Source organism: Chiroxiphia lanceolata, chromosome 3 (assembly GCF_009829145.1).
Source record: "Chiroxiphia lanceolata isolate bChiLan1 chromosome 3, bChiLan1.pri, whole genome shotgun sequence".
Lineage (NCBI taxonomy): Eukaryota > Metazoa > Chordata > Aves > Passeriformes > Pipridae > Chiroxiphia > Chiroxiphia lanceolata.
In genome coordinates this window covers 79,193,197-79,205,988 of record NC_045639.1, presented here as the reverse complement: position 1 = coordinate 79,205,988, position 12,792 = coordinate 79,193,197, and the positions used below count along the sequence as shown (strand labels likewise).

General features: G+C 46.0%; 1 protein-coding gene across 5 annotated transcripts in view; it reads right to left on the bottom strand.

Moving 5' to 3' along the window:
• Positions 1 to 11,794, bottom strand: part of BACH2 (BTB domain and CNC homolog 2) — a 190,011-nt gene extending 178,217 nt beyond the window's left edge. For all 5 annotated transcript variants that reach the window (XM_032683381.1, XM_032683380.1, XM_032683383.1 and 2 more), the window contains exon 1: positions 11,244 to 11,794. The gene's annotated coding sequence lies outside the window, so the exon portion shown is untranslated. The remainder of the gene's footprint in view (positions 1 to 11,243) is intronic.
• Positions 11,795 to 12,792: the final 998 nt, after the last annotated feature.

Sequence of the window (12,792 nt, the reverse complement as noted above, 5' to 3'; positions counted from 1 at the left end):
CTCAAATCCCACAACCAGCAAGGAGACAACCTTCTTTGTAATGCTCTGAAGGTTTAAATCAGAAACCCGAAAGCAATGCTGGTGTGGGCACAGACATCCTATGTGCACTGGGGGAGCGCATTAACTAACACTGCTGATACTGGAAATGTGCAGATAACCAGCATGGGCAAATTCCAAAGCCTGGTGTTCAAATAAGCATCCCCATTGCGGCTGTTTGTCCAATGCTTAACCAAACTATCCAAACTTGTTGATGTGCAAAGTAAGACTGCGAAGAAACACCTTTCAGAAGACATAATTCTTCTCACTGGCACATGGCTACCAGGCCATTTTGGGTATTCACAGAGAATGGAATTGGATTCTAGGAATCCAGTCTGGGAAAACAGATGTTCCTGTACCTTTTCCTCAAGACCAAATAACGTTTTTTCTTATTCAGACAAAAGCAGAGCACGAGAGAACTCTGCTATGGCCCCATCATGCTGCAGCAGGAAGGTGCCACAGGCTGCCTACAGACCCCACAACTAAAGGCTATTCCTTCCCCTCCGCCATCTTTTGCACTGCCTGTTTACAGAACTGTGGACGAGGGACATCCTAAAACCACCTGCACTACAGGACAATCATACACAGAGAGGACAACTTCACTGCAAGAAATGGACTGAAGTTGCATGGGAGGCCAACAGGCACCTGTGGAAGGAACAAGGAAAAGCATGGGACCAAGCAAGCCGCTTTTGGCATTCATGTTTACCACCGTCGCCTTGCCCTATCCCCACATATGCACATACTCCCCACAGCACTCAAGCCTCTTCTGCACTTTGAATTCCTTTGCTGCTGAGTGCGGTAGTCAGCACTTTCATGTTATTTTAGAGCAGACTGTAAAGACTTTGGTCCTATAAAGTTCTCCTGTGACACTACTGACCTTGCTACTCTTTACACTACTCCAGTTTCCATAAGGAAGAAAAAAGTAACTAAAAAATTCTCAAGTGACTCAAACAAGTACTGTGTTCATCTTCAGAAATAATGGGCATCACCTTGAGATCAAAATATCTACCCCATTGCTATAGAAAGACTTTATAGCTTCAAGTTCTACATAGATAACACTTCAACAGCACAATAATTTTTTTGCCACCAAAACTAATCATGAAAGGCACCAGAAGTATCTGCGGCAGGCAGCTAATACCAATTATTACTTTCCTTGAAAACTGTTTTCACTAAATTAGTCTTGATAGCATCACAATTTGTTGAGAAATTAGCTTGTCATGGTAGTCTGGGGAGGGAAGGAGGGAAGTAAGGAGGCAATATTTACCCCTTGAAAGCAGGAGTTGCGAAGAAAAACATGAAGTATCACAACTGATTAAGAAACATGCTGGTTGTTGTACAAAAGAACTTCTGCACTGCATTTGTAACCTTGTATTTTGCTTTAATAACTGGGACTAGACAAAACAACTGGACTGTAGTTGTACCACGCTGCATGCCAGACCTTACTTGCTTTGATCTTATGGAATGGTAAAAATTTTTAGGAGAAAGTTTGCAGATGATTTGAATGATGCTCACAGCTTTTTCAGCGTGGAATTTGCTGGTTGGTACATAAGCATTACTCACTTTCTGAACAAAGTGGAAAGTTAACACAAATTGGCAGATGACTAACTGTCCAAGAAAGAGATTACTGAATGAATCACTGACTCTACTTTTAGTCTAATAATAAGACAAATGAAGAGGACCAAGAAGGGGAAAAAGACAAACAAAAAATTTCCTTGCAGAGTGCTTAAATTTGCATTGCCCACGATTTTCCAGCCATGACAAACAACGCATACATTTTATAATTTACCACAAGTTTTATATTGGGGTTAGCTTACGCCTCATGATTACTTCACACCATCACTTAATTTGGATTTCTGTAAGAAGAACTCTGCTCCACACTTTCCCTTGGTACACATTTAATAAGTTACAGGAATAAATGAAGGGATTGGAAATTAAGTTAAATTGCCATGTTCGCAGGGTACAGGTTCCACATGAAGAAATACCTCAGGCACAGCAGACACCTGAAATTGACCTGAAGCAGAATTTAGGTTTGCCAGCTCAGGAGGACCTAACCAAAAGCCTGCAGACACTTCCATTTTTGCTAGTCAGGTTCTGGTGAAAAGCTTGTCTAACATGCATGACTAGCACTCAGCTTTACTGAAAATCACCCCTAGTGCTGCTCAGGCACACAGGAAAATGGCAGCAGTACCATCCCTCTCCCAAACAACATCCATTTGGCTCCAGCAGCCACGTGGGATGATGCTATGCATAGCAACTCCAGGGGATTTGGGTTTGCCCCTCAGCAACCTGCACCCCCACTGCTCCCCCTGTCTTTCCTGCTTTAGCCTTGCTGCTCCTTGGAGCTGTGGTCTGACTCATCAAATTGCCTAGGAAAATTAGCCAGGGTTAAGAAAATGGTAAATTGACAGGTACTAGGTTGGAAAGCTGAATCAGCTCAGCAAAGAACAACAAGCACACGGCCAAGCAAGACCTCTTGTTCTCACCAAGTGGTACAAGCTGTTACCACCTCCTAACTTCACCCACTTGTTATGAAGGGTGAAGTTAGACTCCCTCCCTCACTTGAGTAAACTGAAGTCACTCAGGTCATCTGCTGAACCTGTTACTCAACATTGCTTGCCATCATCCCCATAGTGATAAAAGGTTGCAAGAAGACTTGAGGGTCTAAGATTGCGGCCACATGGTTCAAAAAACTCTCCACAGTCACCAGGTCTGCTCATTGCCTCAGATATAACAGGTTTAAAATTCACAAGAGCTCATCACATCTGGGAGACTGGTGACACAACCAGCTTGCATCAGGCCAGGAGAAGCCAGAATCAGGTGGGAATTAGAACAGTTATAGAATCGTACAATGGTTTGGGTTGAAAGGACTTTCAAGATCATCTAGTTCCAACCTCCCTGCCACAGCAGAGACACCTTCCATGTTGCTCAAAGAACCATCCAACTTGGCCTTGAACACTTTCAGGGACGGGGCATCCACAGCTTCTCTGGGCAACCTGTTCAATGTCTCATCACCCTCACAGTAAATAACTTCTCCCTAATACATAATCTAAACCTACCCTCTTTCAAAATTATTATTTGAATATTTGCAGAAGATAGTACTTTTGCATTTTATTAATCAAAGAGGCATTTGATTGAGTTCTGCTTTCCTCTAACTTCTTTTCAATTGTTTGTTGCAGACATAAGCCAAATTTAAACATCCCAAACCTCTCATGCCCCTGGAAGCAAGCTCCTACTGCCAAGCTACAGGTTAGGCTGGGCACAGGCTGCTAATGGTTTCCTGCAGAGCTGCCACATTACTAAAGCAAGAGAAGAGCGACCTTCAGAAGAGGCATGATGCTGTGATGGTCAGTGTGCTTTGGAGATCATATGTCCCTGGGTCAGCTCCAGGTCTTTTAACAAGTTTTGATTTAATTTGACCCATTACCCAGGTCCTTGACAGACTCTACAGTAAACTTAACATGCACAAAACTAACTCTACACATACAGTGAAAAATTTCCTGCCAATTTAGCTCTCGGCGCTGGCCCACTGTGGGGTGAGACAGGTGCCAGGGCAAGCAAAGGCAAGGAGAGGAGATGCTGAGCAGAATCACAGTCTCAAAATTCAGTATCCACACTGTCAGCAGCCGTTTGCAGGTCCAGCCTTCAGTGATTTTAGACACAAATCCCGTTTCTGAGTCAGCAGAGCTCAAACCATGGATGAGATTTAGACACATTATTCCTCTGCTGTGATCCAACAACCCTCATGACACTTCTGACGGCAAGATTTTCTGAAGACAAGGTGAAATCAGAGCACTGAACCTACATCCTCCTGAACTCTGAATAACCACTGACACCTTATTTTGCAGTCCTTACCAATTATTCTTCTGTAAACTTCATTAAGAACTGTCCATAAATAAATCCGTTAAGTTGGAAATTGGCCTTTTCCGCTATACCGATCTGAAAATAGTAAAATCTGTCTTATTGTTGCCATGTAACAAACAACTGGATTTTCACATTTTTCAAAGTTTTATTTCCACAGGCTTCTGCGCCTCTATTTTTAGGGCGTCTCTCCCAGTAAGAGGCTACAACACAAAGATTCTCCATCCCAGTCTGGTTACACAAGAAACTGACTAACACACTCCACGCATTTCAGCACAACAGAAATTAACTACATAAATATATTTAAATATTTAGTGGTAAATGATGCCCCCTGACAATGAGGGAGCTGGGATAGGTCCAGATATTCTGAAGATCTGCCCCAGAATGGCTTTGGTAAAAAGCACACTCTGCTTTTAAAACAGAATAAGAAGAGTCAAAGAATCATCCCATCCTTATAAGGAATAACTTACTAGTATAAATATTGCAGCAATAGAGAAAACAAACATGGAAGTTTCATAAATGTTGGAATTTTCACTCTATGAGGGTGAAAATTTATACTCATTTATACTCTTTAGATCTTATATCACAGGCAACTTGAAAACATATAACAACACTAAATATTAATGCAGCAGATCAGGAGACACTGATTGGACTACCGCTAAAAGTACAATACCTTGAATAAAAGAATTAAAATCGATATACTATAAACAGCATGAAGAGCATGCTCTGCTTACATGAACACAAGATAACCTTGCATTCTACAAGGCGCAGTTTCAAACAAAAAGCAGTATGTTCTAAGGGTTGCTTTACTGCATTGAACATAGGGCAGAATCTGTATAAAAATATTTCATCCTCATAGGTAAACAGCTAAAAGGATTTGAAAACTATTACCTTTCAAAAGGGGGAGAAGAGAGAAATAGAAGAATTTAATAGATCACTTTCTGATTTGCCCTTTTCTCAGTATCACTTTCAGTACTGGAAGGCATTTCCTTCCAGGCAGCGACAGACACATCTTACAGTTGTCATTTATTCTTCAACTCCTATTTTCTGCTTACTTTCCTCTCCAGATCCTCTGATCAGATGCTCTGATCAAAGAGCAATACAAGTCACTTGGCAGTCTTACTGTCCCCTTCTTTACCACATTGGAAAAGAGATGGAGAACAGCAGCTCGGCAAGATGAGGTAGTGTGTCAAGTCTTCCCCCACTTGACACAAATAGATTATATTTTCCAGATGCGCATCTCTGACACGGAGGCTAAGGATTGGCAATACTCCGCATTGAAATGCAAAACACTGAGGAGGAGACAGGAGACAGGAAGATTTTAGCACTGTAAGCAGTGGTACAAGTGTAGGTTTCCTTTGGAGGGCGTAAGATCTTTCACTGTTGCAAAGAAAATCACTAAATCTTCCATAAGTCTAAAAAAAAAAATTCCCAAAGTAATATTTTCCAACCTTTCACTAAGAGTAGGGGCCAAAACCACATGTTTTAAAGGTCTTTCACAGTTTTATTATTAGAAGTAGAAACCCTACTGATACTGATGAGTCATTTGTATTGGCGGAAACCAAGAACACCCATTTTCTTCATGTGTTACAAAGCTCGCAATGTGGTTTTCTATTCATTACTGGTCAAAGTAGTTGACTAAAAACAAAACAAGTGACAAGAACTCACCTTGTAATTAAACCCTCTTCTATACCAGCTGATTTTGTTTATCACACTTTCAAAGATCGCTTATTTTTCATCCCATTCCACAAGAAAAATACACAAAAGACAACTATGAATCTAAACTCTGTGACAGTAAATCCAGAACTGCAGATGGCTAATTCACTCCATTTCTGCAAAGGCTTTTGTGATCAACTAAGAAAGGAGGGAAGAGAAAAAAAAAAAACAAACCCACAACAAGAAGATCAGTTAAAAATCATCAGTCAGCAGAAATTATAGTTTTAGGATCCTTATGAGTAATCAGAACAGAGTCTGTAAATAAAGAAGCAGTTGTACAGGAGCGTGAGCAGATGAAGGAATCCTTTCATGCTAGCAGTCAGTGATATTGCCACACAGGAGACAATAAACAGACTAAGAAATAGTAAAATTCTGAAAATTAAGAATAGCTAAAACCCCAGGTTTTCAAAGTTTAATCAGAACTCCTTGCTGGCTTTAAAAAAGATTTCTATCAAAAAAAGGGGTGGAGGGTAAGAGACTCTACAGCTTGTATTTGGAAAAGGTAAGTACAGCTCATAGGCTAGACTTGCCATATCCAAATTTGGAACAATACTCCAGGGGATTTTTTTGATAACATCCCATTCACCAAAACACAAACAAACGAACCACAAAAAAAACCCCCAAAACACAAAAAAACCCAAACCAAACGAAACCCAAAAAAACCAAACGAAAAATAAACCCCAGAGGTTTAGTCTGCTGAACATCCATAGCATCTAGATGCGCTTCGAACACAACCCTATCCACCTAGAGGAATAGCAGCCTAGCAAAATGACAGTGTATTTTGATGTTACTGGGGAAGAAAACCACAGCAAAGCAGTGACCGAAGAACTGAAAATAACCTTTGAACAGCGGCTCGGCACTGACGGTCTCTCCGCCCGCGCCTCCTATTGTGGATAGTTTATAGCCAGGGTAGCTCCAAGCTGCACCAGACACGTGAGTCAGCAAGAGCAGCTCATAGGAAACTGCTGACATGTTCAATTGCTCTCACATACACCGAACACACCTACCCACTAAATAAAAAACAGGCTGCATGCAAATCGGGGTGAAGGAACACCTCCACACCTACAGTTCCTGTTTTCCTAGTTCAGGTTTGAATTTTAAAGCAATCCCCAATTAAAAAAAAAAAAATTAAAAAAACCCCAAACCAAACAAAAACTCAGTGGATGTCAGCTATAGTAAGCACCTGAGATTAAGTCTATTTTGTTTGTTTATTTAAGCTGCTTTTCCTCTTTTCAAAAAACGAAATTGCTGCTCCACAGCCCAGAAGCCCTGTGTGGTGACAGGCAGCAAACAGTTCCTGTTTTTCTTGGCGGGGAGACTCCTTTTGAACCTGTGCGCCAAAACCCATCTACCCATCACAGCCCGGCTGAGTGTTTTCAAAGCACAGGAGCAAAACAAAACAAAAAAAGCTTCGGGCTTCTATTTCAACTCCTACTACAGATAAACTGGAAATTCCCATATTTTTCGATCCTAATAGCTTTTTAGATATCCTCAGTTGATACCACAGCAGAGAAAGTTGTATGCAAATTATAGGTGTTAGGAATAAATCTGGGAGAATCTGACCCTTTCAGGTCACCTTTCAAATTAAAAAGAAGAAAAAGGCATAGCTCAGCTCCCTATGCCTCTTGCCCCTGCAGCCACCACCACCTTCTCCTCTGTTTCCTTTGAGGCACTGATTCTGAAGTGTCCCAGCTGGCTCTGGGGACAGGTTCACCTCAGCAAGTGTAAGCAGCAAAGGGGGGAAGGCTGAGGGGTTATGCACAGAGGGGTTGTATACCTGGCAGCCCCCTCACCTACGCAGGAGCTGCAGTTCAGCCCTCACCGCAGTAGGGGCTTTTACAGACAACCTTTTTCAAGCCAAACAGGGACACATCTATTGATCTGCTGAGATTCCAGTGCAGTGCAACTGCTGTTCTTCAGGTTGTTGCTGTGGCTCCTTCTGCATGAAGATCAATACAATCAAGCAGAGGAGTCTTGTGAGCCCGATTTTTGACAGATCAAAGTTTTCTTTGTACAGTTTCTGCCATACATGTAAACTTTTAGTATAGGGGTTTTCCCGAACTTATTCCCTCATTCCTTTTTATTTACCTGTTCTGAACCTGTGGTTGCTGTTTGATCGTTAGTATTAGTAACTCAGGAGCTGTGAGCCCATCACTGGCCATTGAGGCATTTGTATACATTCCCTGCTTCTATGCTTTAGAATTGTAATTCACAGTCCATGCTCTTTTCAATCCACTACAAAGATGGTTCTGCCTATCTAAAAAGCAAGATGAGCACATTGCAACTCAGCTGGCTATATTCATACATTTTAAATCTTCTTGATGCAAGCTACAAATGAATGTGTAATGTTCAAACAGCTGTCAAGGTTAGTATCTTTTGGCTGAATTTAAAGGGATGACCATTTTTTGTAAAAACCTAAATCAGTAGTTTGAACACTGTTCTGGGAAACCCAAGGGAGTTACTCGGAGTATAACTCTACTGCCTGTTCATCTACTACAATAAAATCATTTAGGCACCAACTGAAATATCAGTAAAGAAATGCAATATTAGAACAACACTCTTACACATTCTCTTACAGCATCTACAGTCAGAAGGAACACTGAAAGCAGGAGGACTAACTTGGACTTAAAGAAAGTGTAAAGTTTAAACCTGAATTTTCTTCATCACAGCAACAGAATGATGGGTATATTTCCCCTAACAGTTCAACTCAGAAACCATTAATATACAACCATCACATGCAAAATGAGTTGAGCTGGAAATTGAGACACCGAGGTGAAAGACTTAAGCATGCATGCCTTCAAATCTAAGTCAGATCTCAACACTACAGGTATGTTCTTAGTGTAAACTAAGAAGCCATTCAAAGAGCATTCCTTTAAGTGGAAAGGCACATACATTTTGATTTGAATATATAAACCATGTTCATACCACCTAAATTAAAACTACAAGAGACTCTGTTCACATCACACAATAAATGCTATTCAATTTCACCAAACATTTATTACATAAAAATGTCGTTAGTACCAAAATGATTACTTTGCATATAGTCATGTTACACACCTCATTTTCCAGCTTAGTGCCATAAACGTTTCTTAGCTACACTCTAAGAGGTCTCCTCCTTATCTGTGCATATGCGAAGTCTTATCCAAAAAGAATGTCACAGGCACACAATGAGAAAATATCTATTTCTATTCGTCTTAAAAAAAAAAAAAAGGCTTAATTTTTCATTACACCTTTTTTTAAGAGAAAACCTTGAGGAAAATAAGTAATTGGCAATCATACTGCAGCCTCATTAAGAAAAATAGCTATTGCACTTCAGAACAGAAAATCAAGCAATGAAAGTTTTGAAATAAGCAAAGGCAAGCAACTTCTGTCACATATTCACACTACACATCATCTACACAGGATTTTATTTTTGGCTCTCTTTGTCATTTATTATGCACATGCAGAAAGAGATATGTAAGATTAATATACAGAGATTTTATTATTTCAATGAGTATCTGAAGCCTTTTACAATGTCAAAGATTTACCAAAATCTCCTCATATTAGGAGCATTACATCAATGGCTATCTATTGTGATTTGAACAGTTATCCTCAGCTAGTAACTCAGGTTTTATCCGTAACTTTCCTTGCTGCCCAGCACAGAAGAGTGAACAGCCAATGTTTTCTTGCTGTAAAGAAGGTAGGTGTGATGCCTTCCTCCCCTTCATTAGTAGCACATTCTGCCAGCGTGCACATTATCACCAACAGATGTTCCAGATGTGCCTCTGAGTCAGAGAAGGACTAGGAATACCTGTCCTAGCACTGTTGCTCAGCATGAGATACCCGGGTATAAACAATTGCTGTTGATTATCAGCTTGGGATCTGTCAGCATATGCATTAGTCATGTATTTGCTGTGCGCATCTTCCCCATCCACTCTTCACAGTGCTAAAAGTTTTAAAAAGAATTAGTTGTTTAACCACAAGTCACACACCAGACTTGCCCAGAGTTGCCCAGAAACGCACACTCTGCTTCTGTAGAGCATTTTTGCAAAAGATCGTTAAATATCTTGACAACCACCCTATTTCCAAAATCACTAGTGACCTTTCTTGCCCACTTGACAGCTCACTGTACAGGCGTACATCTGTTTGCATGGCTCGTTCAGTGTTATAGAGGAAAGTAACAAGAAAACTAGACCTATGATCCTGATTTTTCAGTTCTCTGCTTTTCCAATTAGTCACGGCTTCCTTCCATTCCTTGCAGAACACCTTCAGAACAGCCTTTGAAGCTAGAGGGTCAAATGTGAAAAACGTTGCTAAAAGCACAGGTTCAGTACACCACAGGGAAGTACAACACCGATCCATTCTGCCACACAACTGCCCAGATCTCAGTGACAGGGGGCAGACGGGTGGATACAAAAGGCAACACAGGCTTTTAAAAGCGCAAGCCCACATCTAAAGCGGAATTTTATTTCTATTTGTCAGATGTAAGGCTCCTAGAACAGCGGTTTAAAGCTGTTGTCTACAGGGCTGTTGTAGCAACAGTGTAACACACCACCTTATCATTTTAGTCTATCCATCTCATCAAACGCAATTATCTCAAATTTCAGTATTTACATACCTGAAAAAGTCAATTTACCCAAGCATCACCACCCTCCTCAAACTACAGAGCATTCCACCAGCTACGGCAGAATCTCAGACAATTCCCAGCTCGTAAAAATTCCGACTTGTTTCCAGCTCGAGTCTCAGAACACAAAATTAAAATATGCACAAGTTTAGCGACAGTTCTAAAGTCTCTGAAAACAGGCTTTCATCAGGAAAACCCTGACATGGCTTCAACTAGAGCAAACAGCAACGCTGTAATTTCCCAATCTTTCCAACATCCTAAGGAGTATTTCTAATCAGATGTCGCCCCTGTCTCACGTTTATTATTAAAGACTGAAACCCAGGGTTTACTCCGGAGTCTCCGGGGCTTCACCAACAAGGGCACAATGATCTCACGGCAACTGAAGCGATTTAAGCAAGACACCCGCTGCACGACCAAAATAGCCCGCTCCACAAAAGGAGAGGCACGATTTCACACTCAGCTTCCTCCGTGACAGCCAGCGTCTCCGCGGCGCGCTGCCCTGCGCGCACGCCGCGCCTTCGCCATCCCAGGAACTGTTACCGGAGTTCGCATCCCTCTCCGGACCTACGGGAACGTGGGGGAGCGGGGGGCTCGGCCGGTACGGCGCCCGTGCGAGCGGCTGCAGGTGGTCGGGCGGCGGGGCCGGGGGCGGGCGGCGGGGGAGCCCCGGGCGGAGGGGCTGCCCCGGCCTCCGGCCGTGCGGAGCGGAGCGCGGCGCGGGGGAGCGCGCACGGGCTCACGCACCAGAACCGGGGCGCCCGCCGCGCACTCCCCGTTACGCAACGCGCGTATTTCCCACTTTAAGGAATAAGCACTAAGCGCGCCTGCACAGCCCGCGGAGCTCCAGAGGCGGGGGTGCAGCCCCCCGCCTGACCCCGCGCAACAGCTGCTGCTCCTGGGAGGAGAAGGAGGAGGAGGGGGAAAACCACGCTGCCCCCCCGCCCAGCCAGCCTCCCCCCAAACTTTGCCCCCCCCCTTCCCTTTCCCCTTCCCCAGCGGGGCTGCCGAGCCGCGGAACAGGCGCACTCACCTCGCCTCCGCGCAACTTTCGGGGGTCGCCCCTGTCGCTGCAGCCTGGGGGGAAAGGTGGAGGGGAGGCGGTGGGGCAGGGTGGAGTGGGCCCGGGGCGGGGCGGTGGGGGGACTGTTACGGCTGAGGAGGTTTGGGGAAAGGGGGGGGGGTTGCTCTTGTTCTTGCTGCTGCTGTTGTTTCGGAAATTCTTATTAGTATCTCTCTGCGGTCAGAAACCTGCACCCTCCCCCCCCCAAATGAAAAAAAAAAACCCGACCCAGACGATCATCACATGGCGATTGCTTTGAACCAGCTGTTTCCAGAGCCAAAGTCTTGCGGAGAAAAATAAAGGGGGAAGGGAGGGAAGGAGGGGAGGGCTGGCAGGGGGGCCGGAGGAGGAGAGAAAGCCGCAGCGGAGGGAGGGCGGGTGGAGGGAGGGACGCGGGGGGGAGGGGGAGCGGCACCGCAGCGGGCTGTGTCGCTGCCGGAGCGGCACCCGGGGCCGGCGGCGGTGGCAGCCCGGCCAGCGGAGGCGGAGGAAAGAAGGCGGCGCTGCTGTGCTGCTGCTGCCGCGGCCGCTGCTGCGCTGCCCGGCTCTGCCGCCCTCCTGCCCGCCGCCGCCGCCGCCTCCCGCGCCCCGGCCCAGCGCCGCCCCCGCCCCTCAATCGCTACATTGTTGACATTCGCAGGCTGACGTCACCTCCCCGCCCCGCCGTGCGCTCCATTCACAACAACGCTACGCCAGGGGCGCAGCACCCGCCGCCGCGCCTACGCCCGCCGCGGGCCCTGCGCACGGAGAGTGGCGTAAGGCCTCTCCGAGAATAGCGGCCGCGCCGGCGGCACTACGTCCGCCCCGCCCCTCCGCCAGCGGGCTGCGCATGCGCAGAGCCGGTTCACTCGCTCCCTCCCGCCGGAGTGGCGGGGGGGAAAGGGGGTGTGCGTGCGTGCGCGCGTGCCGGCGGACCCCGCGCCGGGGCTCGCGCCGGCGGCCGCGGGGGGCTCTGGGAGCCGTAGTCCGCGGCGAGGGGCCGCCATGGCGGCGGGGGCGGCCCAGGGGTGTCCCGCCGCGGTGGCCGACGCGGCGGCGAGGTGTGCGCAGAGCGCGGAGGGCAGGGCACAGAACACCCACCGCGGTCATTCCCGGCCGCCGGCGGGGCCGCCTCAGTGTTGATGCCGACGATATTTTACGCGCTCCGCCCTCGCGGAGAAACCTCATGCTACTTGTAGTGCGGACCGCAGGCGTCCAGCAGTCATGAGTCAGCCGTGCCGGGCGTCGCACGGAGAGAGAAACGCTGCCGGGACTGACAACAAAAACAAAACCCCGTCAACTGCTTCCAGCGCGGGAGCACTGGTTGTTCTTCGCCCCCTCCCGGGGGGTGTGTGCCTCTGTGTGTGTGTGTGTGTGTGCGTAAAGCGCCCAGCTTGGAGCCCCATTCCCACCCCGAGGCTTGGCGCCATGGCTCCTTCTGCCAAGTGGAAAGCTGCGATTCCTGCAAATTATCCCGGTGCCGGCAGCCAGTGCTTCTGAGCGAGACCCCAAATGTCACTGGACATGAAATGCACTCGGG